The sequence below is a fragment of the Dromaius novaehollandiae genome, chromosome 22, assembly GCF_036370855.1.
Source record: "Dromaius novaehollandiae isolate bDroNov1 chromosome 22, bDroNov1.hap1, whole genome shotgun sequence".
NCBI classification, from domain to species: Eukaryota; Metazoa; Chordata; class Aves; order Casuariiformes; family Dromaiidae; genus Dromaius; species Dromaius novaehollandiae.
The window spans coordinates 8,281,890-8,304,156 of record NC_088119.1 but is presented as its reverse complement, the minus strand read 5'-3'; the positions used below and the strand labels follow the sequence as shown (position 1 = coordinate 8,304,156).

The 22,267-nt window shown below is 50.9% G+C and overlaps 1 protein-coding gene across 5 annotated transcripts in view; it reads left to right on the top strand.

Annotated features, from left to right (window-relative positions):
- Positions 1-5,785: 5,785 nt before the first annotated feature.
- Positions 5,786-22,267, top strand: part of MAPT (microtubule associated protein tau) — a 56,470-nt gene continuing 39,988 nt past the window's right edge. For 4 of the 5 annotated variants that reach the window (XM_064524546.1, XM_064524543.1, XM_064524544.1 and 1 more), the window contains exon 1: positions 5,786-5,854. The gene's annotated coding sequence lies outside the window, so the exon portion shown is untranslated. Of the gene's footprint in view, positions 5,855-20,695; positions 20,941-21,028; positions 21,101-22,267 lie in introns of those variants that run through there. The other variant, XM_064524542.1, reaches the window with a different exon arrangement.

Sequence of the window (22,267 nt, the reverse complement as noted above, 5' to 3'; positions counted from 1 at the left end):
GCTTGTTTTGAGTTCTAGCACCTTTATTTGAGATGAGAGGGTGCCTGAGCCCCCTCCCCAGCCTTGGCAGGGGGATGCAGTTAGAAGCGTGCGGCTGCATTGGTGGGGGGGCCCTGGGGGTGGGCAGCTGCCGTGTCCGATGGCATATGATAGCGGTGACTGATGTTTTGAAGAGCAGGTGTCACCACTACCTGTTTCCTTGTTGCCTCTACCTGGTCCAGGTGTGCAGGTGCACTGGGAGCTGTGGCTCTGCCCTGTCTGGCATGCTGAAATACCATCTTTATATAAAAACAGTTGTTTGGGCTTGTCCTGTTTGTACCATCCTCACCAGTGCATGTGCTCCCTGTAGAGGCTCCCGGGTCCTTCTGCGTGAGGACCTGAGCTCCCTGAAGATGGTTTCAATCTAGAAAATGATGCTTTATACTACTATTCTCCCATTAGCCCACAAACTAGTGAGGCTAAGAGAGTGAAAGGTGGAGCTGGAGGGTGTCTTGGGTGCCCTGCCAGGCAGGGGTGTTGCCCGGTGCTGTAATGTGAACTGATAACAGCAGATGGCTCTCGAAGCCCCTCTGAACCAGGCCGGCCAGACCCCGTTAGCGGGAGCGGGCTGTGGCCTAGCCCTGCGCAGCCCCGGCAGGTAACAAGGAGCAGTCGATTGCAGGTGTTGCGGGCAGCAGAAGTAGGACAAGACCAAAGGCCTTCCCCTGCCGTGTCCTTCTGGTGACCCGCAGCTTAGAGGTTTCCCGCTGCCCTTGTATTTGAGTGTGTGAGATAGCCTCACCACAAAGCCTGTTAATGCTACTGCATAATGCAATCTCTTATTTCCGAGCAGGATTGAATTCTTCCTCTGCCTTAACTCGGGGAGTAAAGGCTAGGCTGGTGCCTACACATATCTCTGCTCTCCTAAGACTGCCATCCTCTGGCGAGAGCTGGAGAAACCTCAGGGCCAAGCACTAAAGCTGGCCACCAGCAGACCGCCTTACAGGGCGAGCAGGAACAGTTTCGGGCTTTGGGGTCCCAAGACAGGGTAGTGTTTGGTGTTCCACCCCAGAGAGTGACATTCCTTGTCTCGCTGCAGAGCTGGCAGAGCCCTGGTGGCTGCCCTCCCCCAGGAGCGAAGGCCCTTCTGATCACTAGCCTCTCCATAAATTTTTTCAACAAAAAGGGGCAGCTAATGCTTTTGTCCTGCTTTTGTGCTGCTGGCATTTGGGTGGAGGCTTGAAATACCCCAGACTTATGCTGCTAAGCAGGAGAGGAGCTGTAGCCCAGACAAGAAGAAACAAAGAAGATCTACAACTCTCTCCAAACATCCACTGCCCTTCCATGATACCCAGTCCAAGTGAGTCTCAACTTTAAGTTCATGGCCTCAGCTCACAGAATAAATTCATGTAAGGTCACATAACAAGTCAGTGCTTTCTGTAACTCCTTAACCAGTAACCAGACAACTTGGCGTCTTCCAGATACACAAGCTTTACATGATCTGAAATGCCCCTTGTAGCAGATGGCTTAGAAATGGAACAGTGATTAACTTCTCAAAAAACCCTTTGGGGTATTGGGTCTTAGGCCTTCTATTTGTAGGTGTTGGGCTTTGCATGCCTTCCATGTTAGTCAGATGAGAAGAAAAAGGTATAACATTTTCCAGCTGGGGTGCAGGGAAGCCTGTGAGAGAGTGTGAGGGTATTACCTGGTCTCTGGTCCCCAAGAGGTTAACCTCACTTTGTCAAGTCTCTCCATTTGCAAAAGTGATCAGGAGGAAAGTGATAATTTGCTTTCCTTGTGCTCAGTGCTGTTCCTAGCGGAGAGGACCGGGCAGGCTGGCTCTTTCTGCTGAGTCACGGCCTGCTTGCTGCCTGCACCGTTGCAGTGCCGCGGGACTCTCGCTGATTTACGCCTTTGCAGTTCCACGGGCCTCAGCAGGGTTTACAGAGGTGTGCCATGCTCCGTTTGCCTGTCTGTGAAAATGAAATGTAAGCCGACTTTGGCTGGACTGCAAAATATGTATGTTGCAAATATGTGTGTTTGGTTTCAACTTGTGGGGAATGGAGCCAGCTGTGCTCTAATCCCTTCTCGTGCCTGGAGTTTGAGCCGAGTCTGAGCTGCTGGGAGAGGTTTGCAGAGGGCGACAGCTTTGTTTAGCTCTGCTCAGAGCTGGCCTGGGTAATGCCCCCTTTCCTGCCGTTGCTAACAGCATACAGGCCTGGCTGGGAAAACTGTTGTGTAATGCCCAGTTCCCTGTTGTGATCTCCACAGTGAGGCTCCAAAGCCCAGCGAGCTCTTATGAAACCCAGCTGGCTCCCGGGGCTGGTGCCATGTGCGCGTTAGTGGCTGCGTCCTGGGAAGCAAGTCTGGGGGCTGTGTCTGCCTGGGGCTTCCTTATTTAGGAAGGGATCATCTTGTGGTTTATCAGCAGGCAATAGCATCTGGAATTGTTTCAGAAACATCAATCCTGTCTCCTTGCTAGAAACCATTTTGAGAGACATTAACCCATTTCCTTTTTTAGGTGAACTTTAATGGCTAGGTTGCAAAAGGAGTGGTATTGTAATGGGGTTAAGCTAGTGCAGAATCTGAGTATTTATTTCCGCTAGAATCATTATGGTTTTGCAAAAGCCACCCTTAATCTGAATTAAGTGACTGAAATGAAGCAGTTTGTAGACAGACAAGGCCTTGGGGATGTTAGACTTAAAACCGCTATAACCAAGAAACTGTCACACAGCTGCAGTTCTGCAGGCCAATTCCCACTCCAGGCAAGGCCTGAGAAATCATGTCTTAGCTCTTGTAGCACTCGCCGTAGGACACCTTGAGGCAGTTTTGAAACAAGTTGCAAAACTCCTGCAAGGAAGATGAGCCCTGTTTTATGGATGAAGAAACATGGAAGCTAAAAGCCTAATGCAAGGTTTCCTTTAAAATCTGATGCTTAGGGTTAAAAGCAAGCATAGTGGCTTGTTTCCAGCTAGTACAGGCCTAAAGGAAAGGGAGGGAAGAGCAAGCCTGGAACAAGTTTAAAGTTGCAGGAGAAATTCCCAGGTCCCTCTTTCCCTGCAAAAACACCCTATGAACGAAAAGTGGCCAGGACAGCTCCATGCAATATTTAATGGCTACTTTAGCTGTCAGCCTGCTGTGCCTACAGGTAAGAAATCTGTCCACAGTGTTTCTCTGCAGTTCCTGTTGGCCGGGGCGAGAAGCTCTGTTGATTACTGTGAGCTCATTCCACTTGGGGCTCAGAGCACTCAGCAGCACTTCAGGACTCGCACTGCTCCAGCAGTTCCCATAATATCTCAGTATTGCTGCAGCAGCAACCCGCATCCATGCTGCGCACAACAGTGCGTGCCTCTGCGGTGCAAGGAGCGTGGAGATGGCCGTTTGCTGTGCACCCTCCTGAGATGTACAGAATGAGTTATCTTGCTGCGCAGTGGGGTTTCACATCAAAGGGGTCGATTTGCAGCAAGCTAGTGATGTGTGCGTGATGTAGGGAGTCAGGACACCCAAACAAAGGAGTCTTCTCCCAGTTGCTACCCCCTTGTCACGCTGACATTCAGTCAGTGCTTAGGCCCTGCAGGGTGTTAGTAAGGAGGAGAAACTGGGTGTAGATTTGATTATTTCTTTGCAGTAATCTTGTTTACCAAGAATATCCCTGAGGTCCTGTTTCTCTGAACACAATGATAAACAGCAAGTCTTTGCTCGTGGTGCCTTTTTGTAGCCAGTACTGCTTATGGTGCTCTTAGCATCTCCTTATTTCCAAGTACTGTACCACTAGGCTTCAGGGCAGGAAGGTGCTTGGCTGTATAACAACAGTCCTGGAGGACTTAACTGTGCTGTTGTGTTCCTCCAGGCTGGCAGTACTGTGGACCATCAGTTGATGCATCTTACTCTTGACTAGCCTTTGCCAGCAGATCTTCTAAATGGCTATAGGGGTGAGAATGGATGTGCCTGAACATCAGTTGGGACTGGCTAATGCTTCAGAGGGACTCAGTGCCTCGTGACCCAAGCAAAGTCAGGCAGGCGAGCGTGAGCTTTCATTGAGAGGGCTTCAAAAAGCCAGATTTGATTATCCAGAATAACCTGTGTTGGGACATCAAGGCATGGAGTCTCTTTTGGATTTGCCCTGCTCAAAAGAGGAAATGGTCCTACTAGAGGATGCACAGCTGATTGCCAGCACAGTCGGTCTTGGATTCCTGGTACATCTGTACTGCCTGTAGGAAGAGCTGCTGTTCCAAAATTGGACTCTAGCTGCTTGCACTGTAAGTTCAAATTCAGCTTGCTTTGTATTGTCTCAGAAGGATGGATCCCCTCATAGCACTGTAGTGTTTATTTTACAGTTCCCAAAGCAGTGATATTTTTCACAGAACATGTGAAACCTTGGGGCAACCTTGGGGAAAACTCTCCAACCAATTTATAGCATAATGTCGATTTATGGCATTTTAAGACAGTTAAAAACAGAGAGGAGAAAAGTTTTTAATATCTCACCTCTTTCTACTGACTTGATAAAACCACCTCATGGTTGCATGTTCAGAAATCCAGATCTCCACCTCATTCAGTGTTAATCCTTTGACAGTACTTGTGCAATTATTAATACCGCAGTAAGACATAAGAGCTCTGGTTCTCCATAGGGCTACAAGACACCTTGAGACCTTTGTTCCAAACCAGGATGGACTATTCCCAACCAACAGTTGTCTAATCTGCTTTAATCCTCCAGTGCTGCAGGCTCCACATCTGTTTCTCTTTGTGCCACTTTTCCCTTCAGAACCTCTGTCAGAAGCTTGTTCTTAGATCAGACACTTGCCCTTGATTTGCACCTGAATGATTCCCAGAAAAAAATGAAACCTTGAGCCTGTCTGACAAAGGATCCCTCCTGCAGTTTCTCCACTAAATCCAATTACCAAGTATAGTAACCATGTAATGCAAGGCAGTAATTCCATTGAGGCATCTCCGCTGTGGCCGTCAGCCTCCAGAGCAGGGCCGCGGTGTCCTGTTGCCGATGGAGCGGGCAAGGTGGAGAGGGATCTTCTGGGAGCGGTGGGGAGCAGGAGCTGCCCCTCCAGGTGGGCCTGTCCCCGCGGTTCCCAGAGCTTCAGGCGGGTTGCTAGTTCTGTACTGGAGGATGAGGGAAACCCCAAAGCTTCAATGACCCGGAGGCAGGAGGTGTTGGGTCACCTGTTGGCTCCAACAGGGCACCCAAACCTCGGCCTGCTGAACTGGGTGCCCGTGGAAGCTGCCTGCGGCTGCTCCTCCGTGTGTGCTATGAAACCCTGGTGCCCACAGGGCGAGGCCCTCACGCGACAGCCCCTCTCTGGGGAGGAAAGGGGACGCACTCGGCATCCCGCAAGCTGTTGCTATTTTTCGGCTCTCTTGGCTATTGAGAGCGCCCTGCAGCGGGGCTGGACCTGGGGGGATCTGGGCCCCAAGCAGCGTCTGGGAGCGGGGCCGGGCGGCCCCCTCGGCCGGTGCGAAGGGTCTGAGGCAGCGCCGCGGCAAAATGGCGGCTGGGACCCCTGGGGGGGGGGGAGAGGGGGGCAGCGCGCGGGCGCCCCCTGTGGGCGGGGCGAGGCGCGCCCCCGCTTCCCGCAGACAAAAGACCGCGGCGGCCCCTCCCTCCCCCCCGCACACTCCTCACCGCGCATGCGCCGGCCTCAGCGCTTGAGGGGCTGTGTGTGGGGGGGAGAAGAGCCGCGCGGCGCATGCGCCCTGCCGCCTCATCCCCCCCCCCCCCGCCGGCTCGGCGAAGGTTCCGGAGCTCGCGCGCGCCCCCCCCCGCCCCGCCCCCGGCTCGCGCCGCCCGCCCGCCCCGCCCCGCCCCGCCCGCGCCGCCGCTGTCACTCGCCGCGCGGCTCCGGTGCGGACTCCCCTGCAGCGGCAGGTAGGCGGCACCGGGCCCCCGACCGCGGGCGGCCGGGGGGAGGCTTCGGGTCTGCGGCGGGGGTGCCGCACCGTTTGCCGCCGCTCGGGCCGCGCGTTTCGTTGTCCCCGTGCAAAAACGCAGAAAACGGGCGGGGGGGGGGGAAACCCCGCAATAAATAAATATATAAATAAATAAAATAAAAATCGCGGAGGGGCGTGTCCGCCCTCCCGGTACCGGGCCCGGTTGCCCGCTGCAGCAGCGCGAGGGGCGGCCCCTGCGGCAGCGCTGCCGCCCGGCTGCAGGTGCGCGGCGGCGTGGGGGGGGGGCGGCCGGGGGCTATCTTTTATCATCATCATTATGATTATCATTTTATTATTTTCCCCCTTTCTGCCGTTTTTGCCCCCGCGCCCTGCGGCAGGTGGGGCTGGGGGCCGGGCCGGCGCGGCTGCGGCATGAGGGATGGGCTGCGCGGTGCCATCTTCTGCAGCCGCCCTCCTGGGAGGCAGGGGCCGGCTGCAATTAAAACAGTAGTAATTAAAAAAAAAAAAGAAAAACATGAGGAAAAGGCGTGTCAGAAATCGGAGCTGCCCCTGTCTGGGCTGGAAATTGGGGGCGCCGAGTGCTATTGAGGTCGCGGTGCCCAGGAGTCGCCTCGCTTTGTTGCATTGCCCAGGTGCGAAGGGAAATTACTGTAATATTAACGGTAACGAGATGCCTAAGGTGGATTTCGATGCCCCTCAAAGGTGGGTGGGTTTTGGCCGGGTTGGAGATGCTGGCGCCCGCCCCGGTGGGTTTGGGGGGTTATTTGGGGGCTCCCCTGCCCCGATTCCTCCCTCGTGGGCCTCCCCCCGCGGCGCCACCCGGGCGTCCCCAAAACCGCCCCGGCCGGAGCGCGAGGCTGGCCCCCTCCCCGGTGTTTGCTTTTCCCCTTTAGCTGCCGGGCGTCTTCGTTTCGAGTCCAACTTCACAGGTGCGAAAGGGAAGTTTTCTCGCCAGGTATTGCCAGGCGCGACGCGCGGCGCACCTGCCCTCCCGGCTTTGAGCAATTAAACCTGCCCTCTCGGCTTTGAGCAATTAAACCCGCTAAGAGTGAAAACATCTTGCTCGAGGGATGGAGAGATCTCTGCCTGCATCCCTATCCGCTGCACTAGCACGAGGGAGGAATTGGCTGGGCAGGTGGTTATTAGCCCCTCGAAAAGCAGTCCTGCTCTTGCTGGGAGAGGGCAGCTGCCATCGCTTTAAAGGGAGTTTCTCCTTCCATTTGCTCTTGGTGGCACCACGCGAGGTGCAGCTCCATTTGCAGCGAGAGGCTGGTCTTGCTTGGAAACCGGCTCGCTGGAAGGAGCGGCTGAGATGAGCTAAGCTGTCACTTTGGCAATTTGTATGCAGCGTATTTCTTAGCTGCTCTGCATTTATCCGTGTGGATCTAGGCAGATGTCTGAAGCGTGTCTGAATGAGTGGGACAAAATTCACTACTGCGAAACACTAGTCTGTTCTGTCAAGCAATGGCTGCCCTCCGTGAAGGTTTTCTACCTTTGTTGCCAGTACCTCAGATTTGGGGTGTTTAATGGTTTACCTTATGCAGTTCATTTTTTTTTGCATTTTTTCTCAAGGTGGACAGTGAAAACAGGCTTGTCAGTTCTCAGTTGAGTATTTACAGGCTGCTGTTGAGAGGGGGAATGTTAAAATGCCATTTCCTCTAGGAATGGGAAATAATCTACCCCAGCTGTGCTTTGTTCTATTGTGATGTGCAAAATGCTTGATTTTCTTTTTTCTTTTCCCTCCTCTCAACTGTGCATCTAAGGAGGAAAGTCAGGTGTCTGACTTACCTGTAGTGCATTGAGGCTCTTCAGGGAGATAATTCACACTTGATACAAAATACTGTATTTCCTCATTCTTGGTCCTGATGGAGTAATGATATTCAGTAGGAGGTATGGCTTTGGCATGATTCCCTGTGCAGTCCCCAGATGTTAACAGAAGTACCTCATGCTGCTGAATGTCCTTGGAAATGAAGGCTTTAAATCTTTGGAATTAAGATGCAGTTGGGGTGTGGTTTTTTGAGACCCAGCTCTTGTGTTCAAGGGCAACATGACTCCTCTTTCAGAAGCACCATGGTCTTGGTTGCTTGAGACTCCATCTTCTGTAAGGCTTTTTTGCAACGTGACAGGATTGTAGGCTAGCTAAGTCCTGAACAGGTAGAGCTTAAAATGAAATATCAGTGAGCTCAGTTTATTGCAAGATCTAATGGCTACAAGTTGAACCTTGAGAAACTTGTAATTAAATCAGATATGCCTGTTCTAGTCCAAAGCGTGAAGCATACTTGTCATTGCCTGGAGCCTTTCAATGAAGACTCTGTGCCCCTCTCTGGGCTGTTTGTCCAGCCCTGCTCTGGAACGGCTCGCTGCTGGCCTGCAGCTTTCAGGTGAACCTGTTGCAAAGGTCCCAACCTGACATGGCCTCCAGATGCATCGAGATGATGTGGTCTCCACCCGGGAGAGCAAAGCTTTTAGCTATTCCAGAGGGAAGCAGACCTGTAGTACTCAGCAGATAAATCTCCATCCTATGGGGCAGGTGGCATCACAGAGGAGAAAAGGATGTTTATCCTTCATCAGGGCTGGATTAGCTGGGATGAGGCCAAAAGTGCCAGGGCCTCTGTGTGCGCTGTGGAGCTCCTACAAAGAGGAGACAGGTACCAGTCCTTCAGCTAAAGATGCAGGTGACCAGCGCTGCTTGTTGGGGCTGTAGCCCAGGAATGCGGATTTGTCTCTGCACATATACACAGCAAAAACACAGGCTTCCTGTCTCTCCCTCCCTCCCTCATTACTCTTTTTAAAATGCTGCTTTAAGTATTTACAGATCATGCTTCTAATTTAGTCTTCCTTACCCTGTGTCGGTTCCTCCCATGGTCTCAGATAGCCTCGCTGCCCTCTGCTTCCAGCCTCTTCCTTCCCAAGGCCATTTACCTAAACAGTCCTGCTCCCTCTGTGCTTAATAAATTGCAATTTCAGCAGGACCCGCTTCATCCGAGCAAACCTTACTTAAACTGTCCTGAAAAATCAGGGCTGCAGCTCTCGCTCTCATTTCCCTCTTTGAAAGCCATGGGAAGATAAATGTGTTCTCCCTTGTTCAGGGAAGAAACGAGGGAAATGTGACATCGCAAGAGCTTTTTCCAAGTTGGTGCTGGGCCCAGTGCATCTAGTCAGGGCCACTTGGAGCAGGCCAGTAAGGCGGACTTCCTAATCTTCTGCCTTTTGTGCTCCTCTGCCTCTTTTCCAACACCTCCGTCCCTCATTACATGCTTGTACACCTCAGTCGTGTCACTATCTTCTCTGTCACTCAGGGGGTCACCAGGCACAGAGTTTGGAAGGGTTTGTGTACCGTGTTGCTCCCTGCGTAGTCACTGGGGCTTAGCAGGATGGTTTTCCTCACTGTGTAGTAGCAGGGAGTAGAGCATATTGCTCCTTTATGACATTTAAATCTTCATTTGGAAGTTGAGCTTTGGAGCATCATGGGGCTGCTAGAAATGGCTGGGGGAAGGATGCATTTAAAATGCAGTTGCGCTGGGCTGTGGTTTGTCTTTGCAGTTTCTTTTGAAAGCTTGTGTCCATCAACATGAGAGTAACAAATTGTCCTGACATTTACTGCAATCCAACTGTAACTGCGTTGCCTGTTGGAGCCCCAGCGTTTCCCCGGATGGACGTTGGCATTGCTCTTTGGGATGCTGGTGCCGTGGTGTGTCTACGTCCAGACTTTCAGACAAATCCCTTCTGGTTTGTGGAGCGTTGAAAATTGGATCATGAAGCGGTGTCTGCGAGGAAGTGCTGAGGGTGGCCGTTCCCTTGTTTCCCAGTAGGAACACTTATTCAAAAGCTGGAAGAAAGCTGCAGATTTGAGTGTGTCTCGAGCAGAATAAGCTTGTTTTCCCAGCCCAGTGCACTGATGAGGCTTGTTTGCTGTCTCTGCCTCTTTTGAAGGAGTGCTGCTAATTTAGCTGTAGCGACCTGACAATGCTGACACTTGATGAATTAGTCAAAAAAGAACCAGGGCACTGGCTTCAACCCAGCTCCCAGTATTTTCCACTGTGCTTAGCCTGCTGGTTGGTGAAGTCAGTCAGCTGGCAGGTTGCTTCCCAGGCTTTGGCCGCGTGTAGTTATGGGGCTGAAAAATGAGAGCGGGAAGCTCATAGTGAAGTGCCCTGAACTTGTGACAGACTCATGGGTCCTTTATCTGGGTGATGCTGGGAGGATGTGCAGTGTATTGCACCCATCTGTTGGAGCTGCTGGAGCAAAGCACAGGTTTAGGAGGGTTGTGGTTCTTGTGGCTCTGCATGCAGGTAAAGCTGCCAACCTCCACACAACGGAGTTGTTTCGTGCTTTCTGGGTATATGGCTTACTCCAAGGTCTGCAGACCTTTGTGGTTTGTTAAATGAAATCAGAGGTGACTGCTCATTTCCCCCTGTGCCTGCCCCTTAGCCAGGTGGAAGGGGAGTGTCAAACTCTGCACAGGATGACACGGCAAGGGTCTGGCTGAGCTTTATTGCCGGTAGCATCCAGACCTGGAAGTGTCCAGGTGAGCTGCTTAATTGACTCTTCCCTTGTGCTGTGCAGTGCTTTGCCCTGCAGTGCTCTGCTTTGAGGGGCTCCCAGCCGGGGCTCCTCCCCTGCTCTGTCTCAGGGCTTTCTCTCGCCCTTGGAGCTGGAGAGCAGCTTGTATTGTGTGCTGTTCCGGGAAGGCTCCACCGCTGCACAGACCCGGCAGTGATCGGATGCTCGTGCGGGAATGGATTCTGCTTTCTTGACTGTTCCCAGCCTCTAGTCAGAGGAGCAGCAGTCAATGTCTTTGGAGAAGGACAGCAGCTCTCAGGAGATATTTTACTCGTATTGCAATCATATCCAAGCTGGGCTGGCTTTCTAGGTTTCTTCCTCTGCTTCTAGTGTATTCTCTGCTTTCCATCTAAGGAGCTTTTTTTGCTTACCCGTGGTATTCAGTCTCCAGAGGTGGGCTGGCCTGGCATCTGGGGCTCACCCCGAGGGCACGTCCTTGCAGTTGGGGAGGCTTATCAATAAAGTAGACGGTGCTGTAGTGCCGGGCTTGCTGGCAGGGCTGTGCTTACCCCAGGCAGACAGGAAAGATGGGAGGTAATTGCAGAAGTAACTCGAGCTGGATTGCTAATCCTTGCAGAGCAGTGCAGAGATGTTCCCACTCATCTCAAACCAGTCCCAGGAAGAGAATTAGGGTAAGTGATCCTGGGCGGAGGTTAGTGGGCTGTTCAGTGAATGATCCCTAAAGGGGAGACTCTGCCAAAGCTTTGCAGAGCACCAGGCTGGCTCTGCTGTGCCAGAGGTGCAGCTTTTGCTGAACTGGATCCTTGCTGCTTCCCGAACGAGTGCCCTCCCTGGTGGAGTACCTGGTCTGTGCTGCATTGCTCTGGCTCGGCTTTTCAGCAGGAATGGCACTCTCAATCCCAAGCCTCTTTGCAGATTGCTGGAGAACTGTTTATGACCCTTTAGGTTACCTCTTTCCTGTTTTTTAAGGTGGGTACAGCTCTGCTGTGCAGAACCAAATGTATCTCACTGCAGGATGGGCCTCCATCTGTGAGTCTGAGCTTTGTTTCTCACCAAAATCTGTTGTAGGTTGGTTTTCTTAAAGTGCCTGTGAAAAGCATATGCCGTTTGCACTGGAGTCTGGAGGAGCGGTATCTGTGCCTTTAGACTTCAGGGGATTTTCTTTGCAAGCCTGAGCCCTTCATGCCCCTCAGAAATCAATCCACTGTTTTCTCCCTTTCCCTCTAAGTAATCTGATTAGTGAAGGCAATTCTTATATGCAGTGTGGCTCCTGTTCTCAGTCTCTTCCTTGGATATGTAAAGAATGGAAAAGAGAGCACCAGTGGATGCCTTCTACTAAGATAAAAGGATCATCACTGCAGTTGGGCTGATTTCTTGCATCTTTGCAGCCTCCCCTCTGTACTTGTCCTGACCCGTTTGTAGAACGGATCCCCTAGCGTGGTGTGGCCATCTTTGCCGCATTTCCCTCCCCCAGTGCTCTTCTCAAACTGGTTCAGATTGGTTGGAGGGATTGAACCATTAACATCCCTGGGAAGGGCAGGCGGGATTTGTCCCTGCGCCGTCCTGTTCAGCCGCTCAGCGTGTGCATTGCTCCAGGTGAGCTGTAGCTCTGTTGTCGCTTGTGGTGATGCTCTAAGGTCCATGGGAAGGGAAAAGGCTGACGGGTTATTGCAGAAGGTGTATTGTTAAGGGGCAGATTATACAAGTCCATAGGAAGAAGGGCTGCATTCAACTCTGCTGTTCATGGAGAAACTTTAGCACTAGCAAGAGAGGTGATAAACATTTGTATTCGTCTTTTTGAACAGAGAGAGTGCGTGTGTGGTTTTTGAACACCCCGCGGTATTGGCTTGCAGGCCTTTCTGCCACCTGCCTGTATTTCACCTTATGGTGCCCCATCAGTTCCTGTCCCAGGATGTCTGCCTGTAAGTGGCCGATGTAATTTCAGATGGATTTTATCAGTGTGTGAAGTCACTTGCTGCAAAATGAAATTCCTCAGGATTTGTAAATGGCTCAGCATCCTTAAAAACAAACAAAAAACCCAGCAAAAACCCCATCTTCACTGATGTTTGAGCATGGTCCACCTCAGCAATCTGCATGTTTGTGCTGGTCGGAAAATCCATTTTTCTAAGACAAATTGACTGTCTTCTATACATTGGAAAGAAGTGGTTGCTGGGACGCACCTTTGAAATTGAGATGGGAGGTGGAGGGTGGTGTTCAGAGTGGTGAAGTTGTCTCATGCAGAAGAAAAGCTTTGTCTCTGATTTGATCAGAACTTGACTTAGATCACGAGTACATTGGCTCGATTTGGCCCTGGAGGGTCTCGCTCACAAGCAGCTCTGCTCCTTCCTTCTCTCATAAATGTCACTTCACAAGGGCTCTCTGGTGCAGGGGACACAGCTGGCCAGCTGTGCACATTGCCAGTTAAGCTGAGGGCAGAGCGAGTCTGGCAAAGTTAAGACACGAGGCAGTGAGCAGAGCAGTGGGCAAGCAAATTTTCTTCTTTCCTTGTCTGGCTGCTGCAATTTCACGTTTCCAGGTAGCAGGGTTGGTTACCGATAGAGCAAGTCTTCGATGGAGGCCGAGCAGAGGGCTGAAAGGGATATATATTCTTCAGTAGTGGGTGGTGAGCACAGGGACCACGTCAGCTCTCGTCCTCTGAGATGCAGCAAGGTGGGAGTGGAAGGGGGACAAGAAGAGGGCAAAAGAGATGGAGTAGAGCAAGCTGTGGGCTGAGGAGAGATGTGCACACTGTCTTTTCCCCTCTTGTTCCTCAAGTCTCCTTCCTGGGGTGGGGTCAGGGCACCCTGGGGAGATGTGGGTTTGGGCATTCCTGGTGCTTGGAGGGTCTGTGTGCTGGAAGGGGCCATCGTACCTTGGTGGCTGGAGGTACGGTAGCAGGAGGGGTGCAAGAGCCGCAGGGGGCTGTGGTGCTCAGCAGCATGTCTGCACGACGGTGTCAGAACTGTGCGTCCAGGCTGGAAATTTGCTTGCACTGGGCTTCTGGATGACAAAATGTCCCTGTCCTGGTTTGCAGAGCTCAAGGTGACCGTATTCATCGTACGATTAGTTTGAGGATGCAGAGGTGACAGAAGGGACATGTGAGGAGAGGCTTTCCCAAGAGAAGGAATATTCCAGTGGGATGAGCTTTCCAGAGGTCAGTTTGTAGCTTTAGCTTCTGTGTTGTGAACGCGCAGGGCTACGTGTCAGTGCAGGCTGGCAAGAAGAGCCTCTGTTTAAAAATGCCACTTTTATCTGAAAACCTACTTCGCTTGGTCTGGTCAGAAGTAAGCAAACCCTAATAGGGCTAAGATTGAAGGAAGAACTAACATTTCTATAGATTACAAGTGCTGTCAGTGCTTTCAGTCTGTTTTTCCTATAAATCAGTGGGGCAGCGGAATTTTTAAATGCTTATGAAACAGTATCTGAGTGCTGTTTAAGTGGTGTCCTGTCAGATCCAGGGGCTTCGAGAGGTGTAAATATGGCTCACGTTCCTTTCCTAATGCTGAGCTACCTTTTACAAAATGCTGACCAGCTCCATGCAGGTGCTAAGTATTTTATTACCCTCCCACTGCAGATCCTGCACGCGATGGGATGAGTTTCTGGGACTGAATTGTCTCTGTGGTTTAAGAGTTAGACCTGTGATTGGAGCTGGAGCGTGTGGTCGCGTTGCAGCAGTGGAGGCTCGCAGGCTTTCTGCCAGTGGCTGGCTGGCTGTAGCTTGTGGTATCAGACGTCGGATGTCAGTGAGCTCGAGGCCAAGTTTTATTCCGAAGACTGAATTCTGTCTTTCATGGTTCATTTTCAGCTCCCACTGACTTTGAATTTGAGGGCAGACTTCCCCCAAGCAAATTCTGCCCTCTGAATTTATATCTTTATTTGTGGTTTCTCCCACTGTCTCATCATCGTGACAAATGATGCTGCCCCAGAGCTAGCTTAGAGGGGTTTGTAGAAGTAGCCTTTAACAGTGGGCATCTCCAAATTGGATGGAAAACAACATGTTTCCTTTTGGCATCTTCTGGTGGAATAACTGAGAGCCTTGCACGCATATTCAGGCAGAAGTAATAAATGATGCTTTTGGTTGCAAAAAGGGAATCAGATAAAACATGCAGGTAAGGATCTACTGCAGGGTTGCTTGTAGTCACCCCCCGTCAGTGAGCAAGAGAAGAGGTTCAGAAAGGATGGGACTAACATGAGGGTATCAAGAGCTAAACCTGATCCTGTGACAAGGGGACAGACTCTTGGGGGCTCTCCAAGGGAGGCTTGGAGGGGTGGCGGTGGTGGGTGGCTGATCTGAAAAGGGCAGCTGTGAGCTGGAGGCAGGGGTCAGTGACGATGCCCTCAGGTTTTATTCACATCCCAAGCAGAATGGTGTCTCTGGCACCTCCCAGATTCTAGTACCATGGGCATGTGTGGACATGCTGTTCTGTCTTGTCTTCTCTGTCTTTCTGCTTTCTTGTCCTCTTCCCCTTCCATTTTGAATGTTGTCTGGCAGACTAAGATCCACGTTCCTCCACAGGGCCTCTGCCAGCCTCTGAGGCAGTTAGCTCTTCCCTGGCCCTTGCCTTGGGGCGCATTAGCTCCAAGAGCTCGGCAACTGGACTTGCTTGGAGCAAATTGGGTGTCAGCTCGCTGCAAGATGCTGACAGGTCCCTCGTGAGGCCCGTGGTGTCCTCATCTGTGCAGCTGCAGGAGCAGCCGGCTCTGGGTCATCCAGGCTGCAGATTAGCAGGGTGCAGAAGTGCTTAGTGACCCAGAGCCTGTGACTTCACTCTGCTTTGTGCTGGGTTTCTAGCACTGGCTGGCTTGAAAATCTCCCTCATCTGCAGCACTGTTGAGCTATTATCAGTGTGTCCTTGTTTTATGGTTTTGTAGCCTAACTTGCGTGTGTTTTGCCTTTTCCGTACTTAAGTGTTAGCTGGATTATCTTGTCAGCCCCTCCCTGCCCCCAGGTTCCTCTGAGTTGGAGGGAAAGGGTCTGGGATACCGTTTAATGGGATAGCATTTGTCACTGCTTCATCTCGGATATGGTAACTGCTTTTCTTGTGCCTAATAAAGGGTTCATTGTTGTGGCAGTCTGAGCTCTGTGCTCAGATCTGAAGCACGTTTCATTGTCCCTGTTGCTCATGTACCTCCATTATGGAGGGGTCTCTGACTCCCCGGGTCTGCTTGCTCTATCCGAACATCCAAGAGCCTCTTTATGCCTGTTCAAGTCCTTAAAAGGAAGAATCCTGTATCGTGGTTGAAGCAGTGTTAGCGCTCAGATGAAAAGCACCTTCCCACTGCTCGTAGCAAAATAGCTTGAAATGGCTCGGATGAAATACTAGGAAGTCGTCATTAGCAGGAGGGAGATAGACATACCTGCGTGATGCTGAAGATGGATCATCTGATTGCTGTTTGGGAATGTGTAAAATGAGTTTTGGAACTGAGTAAGGATCACTGGGCGCTAAAAAGTCCTGTTCCTGTAGGCTGCAGAGAGGGAAATACCTGAACACTTCCCATCTGTGAAAACAGGCTGTCCTGTAAGGTGGGTAAAGCTGCCAGACTACAGTCAGGGGTTTGCTTTGCTGCTGCCTGCTCTCACTTTGAGGACTGAACCTAGCATCTTCCACCAGCAATCAACTGCTCTGTGCCTGCCTAGATAAGAAATGACAAAGCAGGTGTGGTTGGAGCCTTTTCAAAATAGTCACTGTTCGTGTGCTGCAATGGAAGGCAGCACTACTGAAATATCCGCAACCCTGTTTATTCCAGCCTTTGTATTAGTGATTTGGAGATGAGACCATGGCCTTACAGGGAGCATGAATGGGTCTGCTGTAACCTGAGACTTAGAGCAATATTATTTTAAGCAAGAAGGCTCTGAAGCAGGCTGTCCTTTCATGCATATCATATGTGTGACAGCAGAGCTGCATTTAGAGCTGAAAGGGGATGAAATCCCTGAGGAGACTGATTGCACCTCATTTATTTTTAACAGATGTATTGGGGAAGGTTGAACCTGAATTCCTAGACTTGGGGCAGTCTTAAATTTGGACAGTTTCGACTGTTCATCCCTTCTGGAAAGGAAGATAGGCTTCCATCTAATTCCTGTTCAGGATGAAATGCATACAGATTCTGATTTTAAACTCACTGCTTATCCTTTAGCCTTTGGGATGGGAGGGGTAGCAGTTAGTGGTCCCGCAGCTCCCTTTGGCTGAATGTGTGGTCTGGGTTACCGTCTCACATGGCTTGTCCCCATTCACACTGCCTACATCTGCTTTTATTGCAATTCTGCTCATCAGCACTATAAAACTAGATTGAAAGCAAGACAGATTGTGACCTGAATGTCATCCTGAGTGGCCAAAACTGGGTGAAGACCAGCTAGAGAGAGACATCTGAGTGCTCAACTCATGTATTTTGTATATAAAGATTTTTATTTGCTGTCATTCATTCTGTCACTTAAATCCTTGTGTTGTGCCTCAGCGTGTTTCGCGTTGGGCTTGCTGGTTATGAAAAATAAAGTTGCAAATGCAGATACTGTTGGATTTTTATTGTTCTGGAAATAAGAGCTCTGGTCCACAAATTCTGCTGACTTATGCTGGGTGTCTAAAGATGTTATTGTCCCCATGTCTGTCCTGCCCTTATACCTACCTGAAAATGCCACATATTTCACTTCTGCTGTTCATGGCATGGTGTGTGAAACTTGGAGCACTAAAACATGCAACCGTGATCTGAACTCTGGGAGCCGAGGAGCAAACAAAGTCGGATCAGCAACCTTCTGCACCTGGAGCAGTAACTTCCCAATGAACAGGGAAGCAAGATCTGTTGAGGTGGTCACCCCTGTCACCATCACTGATTTTGCTGAAACCTCCCAGTCCCTGCTAGCTCGGTGTTGGCTGATGCACCCCTCCCTCTGCCTTGCTCTCCTGCTGATGTTTTTCCTGGGCTTGTCCAGATTAGGATTTTCTTTCTGCGTTCATCTTCTCCTTATTGCCCCTTCTCATAAAGCTTAAAAAACCCCAACAAACTAGGTTTTTAAGTTGTATAGATCAGCCTTGATATCGAGCATATTGGGGAGCAGTGTTTTCTCAGCTGTTCTGCAATAAAATGGCAACGTAGATCCAAGTGTACCAGAAATGCTCGATGAACGTCCTGTTGTTTGCATCCTTTGGCTTTTTAAACAAACCAGAAAGGACATCCAGGAAATGCGCTCTGACTTCTGACCTCCTCCAAAAGATATCTTAGTAATGCAAAGCAAAATAATGCAGGAAAGCTGGACAGAAGCGAAAATCTTCCTCTCCGAGCTCTGTGTTGTTGCATAGTGGTTGCTGGTGGTGAGGACAGGTCGAGTTGGAGCCCAGCAAGGCTGGGAGAGCTGTCGCATGCAGTTATTTATAGGGTAAGAAACCAATGTGTCAAGAACTTTCCTTCCCCTGTATTTAGGGAGAGGCTGATAAGCCCTGATAAGGTATTCCACTGCTGTCCAGTGCTGTTGGTTGTCTTCTAGCTACTGGAATTGGCCACTCTGGGGCCAAAGGGTGTTTGGTGCCTGTTTGAGTATCAAGTGTCTAAAAGTAGTTGGTTGCTGAAATGAGCAACTCTAGGGCAAACTGGGTGGTGATGGTTTGTCATGGGCGTGCATCGCGACCTGCGTTCCCGCAGCAGCACCAGGCTGTGATTTTCAGGCGAGCTGGTAACGTCCGTTCCTGTATGTGCATCTGAGACACTCACCTGGGCTCCTCACCCTCGCTGAGGGCCGCGATCATCTCTGCTTGCCAAATGTGCCTGGCCGCCCTCCCCGTCACTCCCCGCTCCTCGCGGCAGTAGTGGAAGCCTCTCTGCTCGGCGTGCTGGACGCCGCCAGCAATCTTTGCGGCCAGGAGCTCTGCAAATTCAGATTCCACAGGAGTAAAATAGTGCTGCCTAGGAAAAGCTCTCCTGGCTTGGCTTCTTCCCTAGGACAAGTTTTCTGTTGCTGCAAGAGCGATGCCAGCCAGGGTGGTGTGGCAGGAGCTGGAGCAGATGGTGCTGTTGTCATCGTTTAGATTCTAGCCATGTGTTGAAACAACTCAAAATAACTTAAGAAATGAAAGGCCCAGCCCAAGAAGACACCTTGAATGTTATCCTTGCCCCAAGAAAATCTCTTACAACATTGGTATCTGCAGCACTCTCCTGGCTCTGTACCACGCGCTCTGACATGGATCTGCAAAGGCGCACTCAGGCGTTTCTAGGCTAGAGCTGTGGCATGGCGAATCTTTTATATTAAATATCTTTATTACTGTGCCAGCATTAAATATTCAGAGAACTTCTGCATAGGCTGTTCTGCCAGAGTGCAGCAAATGTTGTCAGTACCGTGAAATCAAAGAAAGAAAAACAGATGAGATCAAAGTAAGCAATAAATAGTTACCTTGTGTCTTGACAGCATCTGTCTGCAGCCAGAGGCAAAACATGGAGGGGCTCGAGGTGCAGCTGGGTGGCAGCCGGTGCTGGAGCAGTACTCGCCTCCCGTGCTGTCCTGCTCTGCTGTGTCGTGTCAGTGCTCCGAACCTGGGTTGAGGTGGTCCATAGCACTTGATATCACAGAAGACTTCTTTGGCTGGTAAGAGGTTCAGTTCCTGCTGGTTTAGTGCCTTGAACCACCTTCCAGTGGGGAGTCAGAAGAGCAGTGGTGGTGTAAGGAAAAGGATTAGGATCAAGCAGTGCTGTCCAAGATTGGCTTCTGCTGTTGTTGAATTGCATCCTTACTCTGCCCAGTTTTGAGGTAGGGCCCATGCCCTTTGTGTCTTCCCATAGTCAAAGCATTGGCTGCTCAGAGGCCAAGACAGGTCTTCGCCATCTAATCTGAGCCCTTCCCACGGTGCTGCAGCGTGTGCACGTGTCACGTTTTGGCTGAGGTGGAGGGCGATAGTAGTACCCAGGCCTTCAAGTCCATTTACACATGCAAGCGAAGCTGCCTTCTCATTTCACCATCTTAAGTTATGAGTCTGCTGGTTGTACATTGATCCCTCCTACCCCGTGTCAACAGCATTTGACATCCTGGTTTCTGTTCTCTCTCTTTGCTTTGGACTCCGCATTTTATGTGCTTAAATGCAGAACGTTTGACTTCAGCTCTTGAATGCAGACTGTGCAGTGTGGAAATGGCTCAGGGCTGATTCTTGGTCGCACGTTCGCACCAGGTTTCAGACATTTCTTTGGCTTGTGACCCCTGTGCACCAAGCAGATCCTGTTGTACGTGTGCTGCTACGTTAGGCTGAGGAGAAAGGAAATTAGCAGAGGGCTTTGCTCCTCGGACTGGCAGTCATCTCTTCTGGGTCCTACAGCACACGGCTGTGCTGCAAAGTGGTAGGTTGTAAAATGGAGACGCTGCTTGAGAGCTCACGTTTCGATGAGCAGCAGAGCTGCTTTCAAGGAACTGCTGCTCGCTAACCTGCTGGAAGCATCCTTTCCCCGTGCTTCAGCCGATGATGTTGCAGCGCTGCTGTGCCGTCTCGGCAGCCAGCATGGGTGTTTTGACTTGTTTGTTTGTTTGAGGGTGTTTGGTGGCTGGCTGGCTAATAAAGAGCGAGTTTTGGGTATTTTTCAGCTCTTGGATCAGCTGGACTACATTTCAGGAGCTTAGTCGGGGAACCCAAGAAGGGTGTGACAGTGCTCGCTGCGCTCCCAAATTGCCTGTGTCTGGGAAATGGGGGCAATCCTTTATCAGGGAGCCTTTCCCTGCCCTGGGATGTGTTTTGGTACCCACTGAAGCATGAAATAAGCCCTGTCAGTTTGTTTCTGACCTCCCGTTAATGAGGAAAATTGTGATAACCATGAGAAACTGCTGGCCAGACTAATAGTCCTGCTCGTGGTAGATTGTAAGCATCCCAAAGCCAGATGAGCCCTGCCACGCTCCTTTTCGCCCTGACTGCTGTGTGAGGGGGATCTTACTTGACTGCTGATTGTGGGAACATCCTTTGTAATTGTCCCACGTGAGCGGTGGGGAAAGCAGCAGCAGCCGCCAGTTAGCGGGGATGGATGTCTGTTTTCCTTTCTGCAGGCAACGCAGTCTCCCAGGAAAGCAATTTTTTCCTCCTCGCAAAGTGTAATTTGCCAGCCAAGGTAGAATAGTCTTGTGATGGGGCAGAACACTGCAATGCCATTGACTGTCCTAATTTGTAAACAGCCCAGAAGTGTTTTGTGGGACTGTTCTTTCCTCTTTTCCCAATCTCCTTCCATGCACATGCTAACAGCAGTTTTCTTCTGTTACTAGAAGGTGACACATTGTGAATACATTGACTTGGATGCTCTGTTACCACAGGACAGGTATCAGAGGGTGACAAAATACACGCTAGTTTAATGCCCAGAGCCAGCAAGCCGCTGTGTGCGCGAGCTTACGTGGAGAGTCCTCCTGACTGTTTACCCGGTGGCATGGAGAAACATCTGGACAAGCCGTGCTTCAGCATGAGAAGAAGAGGGCCAGGAGCACAAAGCGTCTTTCTGAGACAAGACTTACTGGGGAGTGGGCAAAGCCTTTTAGACTCCTCTGAACTCCTCCGAACACTTGGCACATTCCTTGCTTTTTAACTGAAGGTGAAAGGGGCACGTGAGAGGGGCCCTTCTCTTTCCATTCGCAATAACACGGGGCTGAAACTTTTCTCCTTCCCTTTTTGATCCGAAGGGACTGGTTTCCTTCCCGGCTGGATTTTTGGCAGCAGCGGGCCGCCTGGGGAGCAGCTCGTCCCAGCAGCAGGTGAGACTGCCCGCGGGCTTCGCCGTGCTGCCGTGCCTCGCAATCCAGCCGCATCGCAGCACGCAGCGGGGCTTTTGAAAGGCAGCGCTGGGGAGGTATTAGGCCGCCACTGTTCTTCGTTAAGTGAATAACGAATGGTGCAAGACTGAGCGCTCGGTGAGCCTGAGACCTGCAGCAGCAGAGCCCCTGCTCTGATTTCCACAGAGTGGGGCTGAGCCTGGGATGGGAATTGTTGAAAAGAATTAGCTGGTAAATAAGATCTTCTGCCATCTCTTTGATCCGCTCTACATGTCCAGCTGCTTAAAGGCTTCGCAAAGCAAGCAGGATTTGGGGGGAGGAAGAATTTATCTGCCCGTAGACCATCTCATAGCCCTGCGAAATGCACAACCGCAAGATATTGCAGCAGGGGGCTGGGCAGAAATCCAAAGGTAGCCTAGTAAATCCCTGCTAAAGAGGCTTCTCTTCCTTCTATTCATGAAGAGCCTGCTGAACAGAGAGAGCAAGGTTTAAAACTATTGATGCTTTCTTTTTTTGCTGCTGTGTAAGTCCCTCCGATCAGAGCTTTAATCTGGCTAAAGTTAGTGGACTTAGAGACAGCCTGATCTTTGCATCGCAGCACGGCATGGGAAGTGCGATCCGGAGTGTCACTACCTCCGTTTGTAGCAATCACCCTTTAATGCCCCCTTGTAAGCGCACAGAAAAAGGATACATGTGGGGGGGCTGCTGTTGTGGTGTTGCAAAGGGTTGGTTTTGACTTTCAGTTAAGCCAGACAAAAGGGAAAAAAGGAATATAGGGAGGAGTAAAAGATCAGGGAAGGAAGATACTAATAGCAGCCGGAGATGCTACAGGTTGACGTGGAAGCACTCAGATTTCAGCTGAGGCGAAATGTGGAGCTCTACTGCCTTCTTCCCCTCTTCTCTGATCTGATGCTTTTTGGGGACCACTCCTCAGTGGGGAATTTAAACCCCTGTTTAGTATCAGCATGGCCAGCTAAGCTTCAGAGGAGGAGGTGATGACCCCGAATGACCACTACCAGGTCCACTCCACGGTTGTGTGTTCCTCCTCCTGTCTGTAACGCTGTCCTAGTCTGCACAGTGTTTTGCTGTATCAGGAAACCTGAAGTCTCTAAACACTTTTTAACTTTACAGCAGGACCCTCAGACGTGG